The sequence below is a fragment of the Chaetodon auriga genome, chromosome 2 (assembly GCF_051107435.1).
Source record: "Chaetodon auriga isolate fChaAug3 chromosome 2, fChaAug3.hap1, whole genome shotgun sequence".
NCBI classification, from domain to species: domain Eukaryota; kingdom Metazoa; phylum Chordata; class Actinopteri; order Chaetodontiformes; family Chaetodontidae; genus Chaetodon; species Chaetodon auriga.
In genome coordinates, this window is record NC_135075.1 from 21,043,107 (window position 1) to 21,051,906 (window position 8,800).

Here is an 8,800-nt window from a genome sequence, read left to right on the forward strand (position 1 = left end):
CATCTGGACTTGCATTGGTTGTGACTCTGGGAGATGAGGAGGGTTTGTGTTCAGTTGACAGCTTTTCTGCAGTTGGATGGACCTTATTCTTCTGCATGTTACAAAAGAAGCTCCCCAATTGTGACTTCTTCTTGTGGACTTGTTTTGGTGTCGTGACAGTCTCAGGGGGCTCCACACCTGGATCTGTGATAAGGGATTTCATGGCATTGATAATTCTTGCCAACATGCCCTTGCATGCTCTGCAACTTTGGAACTGGCAGCAGGTAGCAGCATGTTCATTGGAGGATAGTTCATTCAGTGAGACCTGTATGATCTCTGACATTGTAGAGATGACCTCATCAGTGACTGTTCTCACAATGGCCTCTGTGACCTCTGTTGTTAAGCTATCAGCTGTGTATGCACCATCAACATCACAGAGATCCATGTCAAAGGAGCCTTTCAAACTCCAGTCTCCGCCGTCCTCAGCGATGAGAAGCATCTGCCTAAGAAGCTCTGGGTACACCATCTGGGTAAGTGCATCTGTCCCACATACAGGAGAAGAAGTGGACCTCCTCTTGGATGAGGTACAGTGTGGGGGAGCAGATTGATTGAGGTCCTTTGACAAAGTATCAATGATTGTCTTTGTGACAATCCCCAGCACCTCTGCTCCCATGTCAGTCAGCTGCTTCTTCACATCCACATTAAAAACACACCTGCTCATATCCCTTCGCTGCTCTTCAGTGAGCCCATCAAAGAATCTTGTGATGATGGTGTACAAGATGGCTTTCAAGCCAGTGAGCTTGGCCAATAGTTCATTGTTGTCATGACAACCTTCAAGATGTCTGTCCTGTTCTGACTGTCCTGGGGTTGAGTCCTCTGTTAGCGTAGACCTCTTCCCGTCATGCTGTGGTAGTTCCAATGGGCTATCGTTCAGGTATGATTTCTCAGTAGCCTTGATGTCCTCACTGGAACCAATTGAGGCAATGGTAGACATGTCCTTTGGAGACGCACAGTCAGATGTCAGGTCGCTGCTGGTGGTCTTGGTAATTTCAATCATGTTCTCCTCAGCTCCCAGGTGGACCTGTGAAGCAACTTTTATTGCATCCCAGATGTCACTGATGGTGCCTGAGGCAGTGAGAGGCATCTCTTCAGGCTCCAGGCTCTTATACATCCTGCTGTCATGTCTGCCGACAGATTTTGTATCTATCCTGTCAGAATCGCGAGTCTTCTGTGTACTGACAGTCAACATGGTCTCACAGATATCCTTGTCGTCCTCTGGCAACGGTGTCTCCATCTCAGCAGAGGACATCTCTCCAGGAAATGGAGATACTGATGTCTTCAAATCTTTGTTGCTGCTGGGTGATGAGACGACTTCATCTTGATGTTCTGTTCCCAGCAGCATCGGGGAGGGTCCAGGTGTGGCATCCATGTCTGTATCTGGCTCTGCTTTCTCAGCACCCATGATGTCCTCTCTAGAGCTGACTGAGGCAATCTGAGATGTCTCTTCAGGACGTGGAGAGTCAGAATCACGAGTCTTCTGTGTACTGACAGTCAACATGGTCTCACATATATCCTTGTCGTCCTCTCGCAAAGGCGTCTCAGTAGAAGACATCTCTCCAGGAAATGGAGATACTGGTGTCTTCAAATTTGTGTTGCTGCTGGGTGATGAGATGACCTCATCTTGATGTTCTGTTCCCAGCAGCATCGGGGAGGGTCCATGTGTTTCATCCATGTCTGTATCCAGCTCTGCTTTCTCAGCATCTGTGATGTCCTCACTGGAGCTGACTGAGGCTGTTTGAGATGTCTCTTCAGGACATGGAGAGTCAGACTCATGAGTCTTCTGTGTACTGACAGTCAACATGGTCTCACAGATATCCTTGTCGTCCTCTCGCAAAGGCGTCTCAGTAGAAGACATCTCTCCAGGAAATGGAGATACTGGTGTCTTCAAATTTGTGTTGCTGCTGGGTGATGAGATGACCTCATCTTGATGTTCTGTTCCCAGCAGCATCGGGGAGGGTCCATGTGTTTCATCCATGTCTGTATCCAGCTCTGCTTTCTCAGCATCTGTGATGTCCTCACTGGAGCTGACTGAGGCTGTTTGAGATGTCTCTTCAGGACATGGAGAGATAGAATCACGAGTCTTCTGTGTACTGACAGTCAACATGGTTTCACATATATCCTTGTCGTCCTCTGGCAACGGCGTCTCCATCTCAGCAGAGGACATCTCTCCAGGAAATGGAGATACTGGTGTCTTCAAATTTGTGTTGCTGCTGGGTGATGAGATGACCTCATCTTGATGTTCTGTTCCCAGCAGCATCGGGGAGGGTCCATGTGTTTCATCCATGTCTGTATCCAGCTCTGCTTTCTCAGCATCTGTGATGTCCTCACTGGAGCTGACTGAGGCTGTTTGAGATGTCTCTTCAGGACATGGAGAGATAGAATCACGAGTCTTCTGTGTACTGACAGTCAACATGGTTTCACATATATCCTTGTCGTCCTCTGGCAACGGCGTCTCCATCTCAGCAGAGGACATCTCTCCAGGAAATGGAGATACTGATGTCTGCAAATCTTTGTTGCTGCTGGGTGATGAGACGACCTCATCTTGATGTTCTGTTCCCATCAGCATTGAGGAGGGTCCAGGTGTTTCATCCATGTCTGTATCCGGCTCTGCTTTCTCAGCACCCATGATGTCCTCACTGGAGCTGACTGAGGCATTCTGAGATGTCTCTTCAGGACATGGAGAGATAGAATCACGAGTCTTCTGTGTACTGACAGTCAACATGGTTTCACATATATCCTTGTCGTCCTCTGGCAACGGCGTCTCCATCTCAGCAGAGGACATCTCTCCAGGAAATGGAGATACTGATGTCTGCAAATCTTTGTTGCTGCTGGGTGATGAGACGACCTCATCTTGATGTTCTGTTCCCAGCAGCATTGAGGAGGGTCCAGGTGTTGCATCCATGTCTGTATCTGGCTCCGCTTTCTCAGCACCCATGATGTCCTCACTGGAGCTGACTGAGGCATTCTGAGATGTCTCTTCAGGACGTGGAGAGTCAGAATCACAAGTCTTTTGTGTACTGACAGTCGACATGGTCTCACAGATATCCTTGTCGTCCTCTCGCAAAGGCGTCTCCATCTCAGTAGAGGACAACTCTCCATGAAATGGAGATACTGATGTCTTCAAATCTTTGTTGCTGCTGGGTGATGAGACGACATCATCTTGATGTTCTGTTCCCAGCAGCATCGGGGAGGGTCCAGGTGTTGCATCCATGTCCGTATCCGGCTCTGCTTTCTCAGCACCCATGATGTGCTCACTGGAGCTGATTGAGGCAGTGAGAGACAGCTCTTCAAGACAGAGAGAACCAGGTTCTGAGTCACTCCTGTCTAAACTGGCAGTCTCATCCAAATCCTGTTCTTCAGCCACCTTTTTTCTTGGTTTCAATTTGAAGGTGTGCTTCAATGCAGTCTTCAGGCTTTTATACATCCTGCTGACATGTCTGCTTACAGGTGTTCCATCTGTCCTGTCAGAATCTTCAGTCTTCTGTGCACTAAGAGTGAACATGGTCTCACAGATTTCCTTGTCGTCCTCTCGCAAAGGCGTCTCCATCTCAGTAGAAGAAATCTCTCCAGGAAATGGAGATACTGATGTCTTCAAATCTTTGTTGCTGCTGGGTGATGAGACGACCTCATCTTGATGTTCTGTTCCCAGCAGCATTGAGGAGGGTCCAGGTGTTGCATCCATGTCTGTATCCGGCTCTGCTTTCTCAGCACCCATGATGTCCTCACTGGAGCTGACTGAGGCATTCTGAGATGTCTCTTCAGGACGTGGAGAGTCAGAATCACGAGTCTTCTGTGTACTGACAGTCAACATGGTCTCACATATATCCTTGTCGTCCTCTCGCAACAGCGTCTCCATCTCAGCAGAGGACATCTCTCCAGGAAATGGAGATACTGATGTCTTCAAATCTTTGTTGCTGCTGGGTGATGAGACGACCTCATCTTGATGTTCTTTTCCCATCAGCATTGAGGAGGGTCCAGGTGTTTCATCCATGTCTGTATCCGGCTCTGCTTTCTCAGCACCCATGATGTCCTCACTGGAGCTGACTGAGGCATTCTGAGATGTCTCTTCAGGACGTGGAGAGTCAGAATCACGAGTCTTCTGTGTACTGGCAGTCAACATGGTCTCACATATATCCTTGTCGTCCTCTGGCAACAGCGTCTCCATCTCAGCATAGGATATCTCTCCAGGAAATGGAGATACTGATGTCTTCAAATCTTTGTTGCTGCTTGGTGATGAGACAACCTCATCTTGATGTTCTGTTCCCAGCAGCATTGAGGAGGGTCCAGGTGTTGCATCCATGTCTGTATCTGGCTCCGCTTTCTCAGCACCCATGTCCTCACTGGAGCTGACTGAGGCATTCTGAGATGTCTCTTCAGGACGTGGAGAGTCAGAATCACAAGTCTTCTGTGTACTGACAGTCAACATGGTCTCACAGACATCCTTGTCGTCCTCTCGCAAAGGCATCTCCATCTCAGTAGAAGACATCTCTCCATGAAATGGAGATACTGATGTCTTCAAATCTTTGTTGCTGCTGGGTGATGAGATGACCTCATCTTGATGTTCTGTTCCCAGCAGCATCGGGGAGGGTCCAGGTGTTGCATCCATGTCTGTGTCCGGCTCTGCTTTCTCAGCACCCATGATGTGCTCACTGGAGCTGATTGAGGCAGTGAGAGACAGCTCTTCAAGACAGAGAGAACCAGGTTCTGAGTCACTCCTGTCTAAACTGGCAGTCTCATCCAAATCCTGTTCTTCAGCCACCTTTTTTCTTGGTTTCAATTTGAAGGTGTGCTTCAATGCAGTCTTCAGGCTTTTATACATCCTGCTGACATGTCTGCTTACAGGTGTTGCATCTGTCCTGTCAGAATCTTCAGTCTTCTGTGCACTAAGAGTGAACATGGTCTCACAGATTTCCTTGTCGTCCTCTCGCAAAGGCGTCTCTATCTCAGTAGAAGAAATCTCTCCAGGAAATGGAGATACTGATGTCTTCAAATCTTTGTTGCTGCTGGGTGATGAGATGACCTCATCTTGATGTTCTGTTCCCATCAGCATTGAGGAGGGTCCAGGTTTTGCATCCATGTCTGTATCTGGCTCTGCTTTCTCAGCACCCATGATGTCCTCACTGGAGCTGACTGAGGCATTCTGAGATGTCTCTTCAGGATGTGGAGAGTCAGAATCATGAGTCTTCTGTGTACTGACAGTCAACATGGTTTCACATATATCCTTGTCGTCCTCTGGCAACGGTGTCTCCATCTCAGCAGAGGACATCTCTCCAGGAAATGGAGATACTAATGTCTTCAAATCTTTGTTGCTGCTGGGTGATGAGACAACCTCATCTTGATGTTCTGTTCCCAGCAGCATCGAGGAGGGTCCAGGTGTTGCATCCATGTCTGTATCCGGCTCTTTCTCAGCACCCATGATGTCCTCACTGGAGTTGATTAAATCAGTGAGAGACAGCTCTTCAAGACAGAGAGAACCAGGTTCTGAGTCACTCCTGTCTAAACTGGCAGTCTCATCCAAATCCTGTTCTTCAGCCACCTTTTTTCTTGATTTCAATTTGAAGGTGTGCTTCAATGCAGACTTCAGGTTTTTATACATCCTGCTGACATGTCTGCGTACAGGTGTTCCATCTGTCCTGTCAGAATCATCAGTCTTCTGTGCACTGACAGTCAACATGGCCTCACATATATCCTTGTTGTCCTCTTGCAACGGCGTCTCCATCTCAGTAGAGGACATCTCTCCAGGAAATGGAGATACTGATGTCTTCAAATCTTTGTTGCTGCTGGGTGATGAGATGACCTCATCTTGATGTTCTGTTCCCAGCAGCATCGGGAAGGGTCCAGGTGTTGCATCCATGTCTGTGTCTGGCTCTGCTTTCTCAACACCCATGATGTGCTCACTGGAGCTGATTGAGGCAGTGAGGGACAGCTCTTCAAGACAGAGAGAACCAGGTTCTGAGTCACTCCTGTCTAAACTGGCAGGCTCGTCCAAATCCTGTTCTTCAGCCACCTTTTTTCTTGGTTTCAATTTGAAGGTGTGCTTCAATGCAGACTTCAGGCTTTTATACATCTTGCTGACATGTCTGCGTACAGATCGCATCGGGGGGGGTCTAGGTGTTGCATCCATATCCTGTTCTTCAGCCACCTTCTGTGCACTGACAGTTGCAGGTACGTGATATATTTCTTGTGTTGATGGTCTTAGTGTGACCCAGTCATCGTTTGTGTCATCAAGCATCCCTTCTGGGAGCTCTGCGAACCGTTGCCGGAGGCCGAAAAATACATTCAAGTAACACACCACTTTTTCTTTGGTGGAATAGGCTGCTGAAAATTTACTTTCAGAGTCATCAGCCTGTAACTTTGAGTGTTCCTCATCCTTCCACATGGAGATGCGCCGCATCAACCTAGTGGTATCGGCAACTGCCCGATTAGTTATGTCTGAGACGAATGAGCGGACAATCTCATTGATTGCCGCCTCTTCATATTTGCAATCTTCTTCTTTATTCTCCATTTCACTTTGTTCAGAGGGCTATGTCTAAAAAGAATTAATCTAACAATTATACTACGGTAGAGTGAGTTGGTTTGCTGCTGACAAGGCGTCTTCTGGTTTAAATGGTTTTGATTTGATGGCTTTGATTTGATGGCTTTGATTTGATAGCTTTGATTTGATGGCTTTGATCACTTACACATGACACGCATTCGCGCGTGAAATCGGGTACGTCACGTGATGACGTCACAAAACAGCTTTGCTGTGGTGGCTTTGATCGCATTCGCACGTGTCACGCATTCGCGCGTGCAATCGTTCACGTCACGCGATGACGTCACAAAACATCTAAGATGCGGACGGGCGCGCAATCGTTTGTCCATCGTTTTTCGTGATAATCTGTAGACTTACATTTATTTCCTGGAGACAAAGCGAGCCACAATCATAACCACTGCTTACCTAACCTAACTTTTACCCTAATCTTAACTACTTAGATTTACATTATGGAGACGTGCGTTTTGCAATGTGAGTGACACACACACACACACACACACACACACTCTCTCTCTCTCTCTCTCTCTCTCTCTCTCTCTCTATTTTAACTGCTGTATATATGCAACAACACATAATAACACACAGTAATGTAGTTTATCAATGCACTAGTATTTTCACCATTACAGTATAACTCTTATGAAGACATATTTTATAGAATCATTAATATAAGTATTAACCGTCTACCACAGTCCAGTTAGCGGTTCTTCACAGGAAGAATCAAAGTTCCATCAATAAACACTTCAAAAAATGTAATGTCTGTCTTCAACTGTAATTTAATGTTATAGTGTAATAGTGTGATGAACCATTGTTAAATGTTTGCCTAATTACAATTTTATTTATCAACTTTATAGTGTTTATTATTTATATACAGTTGGTCACAATGTCCTAGGCCGCATGTGTTTGACTCAGGGCCCGCGAGCCGAATCCGGTCGTATGATTGTCGTAAAATAAAAATCTATGCTCCTTTACGGTGTACACTGACCAAACCTACATCTCCCACAATGCATGTCGATTTTGTGACCCGCGAAATGATGGCATCCTGCCGCTAGTGTGCACTGTTTTCGTATCGGTATTTAACTTGAGCATTTTTTTAACAAGTGATCGAGGTGAAATGATCGACAAAGAAGCCCAAAATGTCCAGGAAAGGTAAAGTTGATGCAGAGTGAAGGCAATTGATGAAAGATGGGAAAGCGAGTACACGTTTGTTCGTCACGGAGAAATCCGGTATGTCTTCTGTGTGACGAGGCAGTGTCAGTGATGAAGGAACACAACTCACGTCAGCGTTTTGATACCAAACACGGAGCCAAATATGCCAAATTTAGCCTCGAAGAAAAACACCAAATTGTCCAATGGCAGCAGAATTTCGTTACAAAAGCCACAGCCAGAAACGATGAAAGCTAGCTTTACTGTGGCCCAAGAAATCGCCCGTGTTTTTCAGAGGGGGGATTTTCTGAAGCGGTGCATGTTAAAGGTGTGAGAGCAGGTGAGCCCCTACCAGATACAGACTTTTCAAAATGTCAGTTAGTCAAGAAACACCGAGTTAACGAACTAGTAGGAAATCTGGCAACACAGCTGGCCGAAGAGACCCGCACTCACCTGACTTTTTCATCAGCAGTTCATGAAAACGGCCACATGGCTTGATCCACCAAGAGGCTCAGTGTGCAAAGCTTCTGGACCTGGATGATAAACTGAGGATACAGTATATGTTTTTCTAAAATGGCACATCTGTCACACGTTCTCAGCAGCTCACAGTTATTTATTGCACCTTAGTTCTGCCCCCCCCCTCAACTGTGATAAACTGTGAAATGTAATAACTTGGGTTTTATGATATTTGTTTTTGGTTCACTTGAAATGATTGATCTTTGATTGATGGAGCAATGTGGGTTTCTTCACAAATATCTTTACATTTATGTAAATGCATATACAGTATTTGTACGCTTGAACGAATGATAATCAAGTGCAGAGACAGTTATTTAACATTAAGGAGTAGTTAGATTTACACAGTTTTAGGGCACCATAATGCTGATGTGGCTGAGTGAAAATGAGTTTGACAGCCTTGTCCCAGGCTGTGTGATTTCACCCTGTTTTTAGACAGAAAACATGGCAACAGCAAGCGGCAGGACATGCAACATGGCCCCCACCTGCAATCAAACCAGTGACGTTTGCAAGGTAATCGTGCAGGCTTAAACTGAAATAAAATAAATGTAATAACAATTGTTGAATAATGTT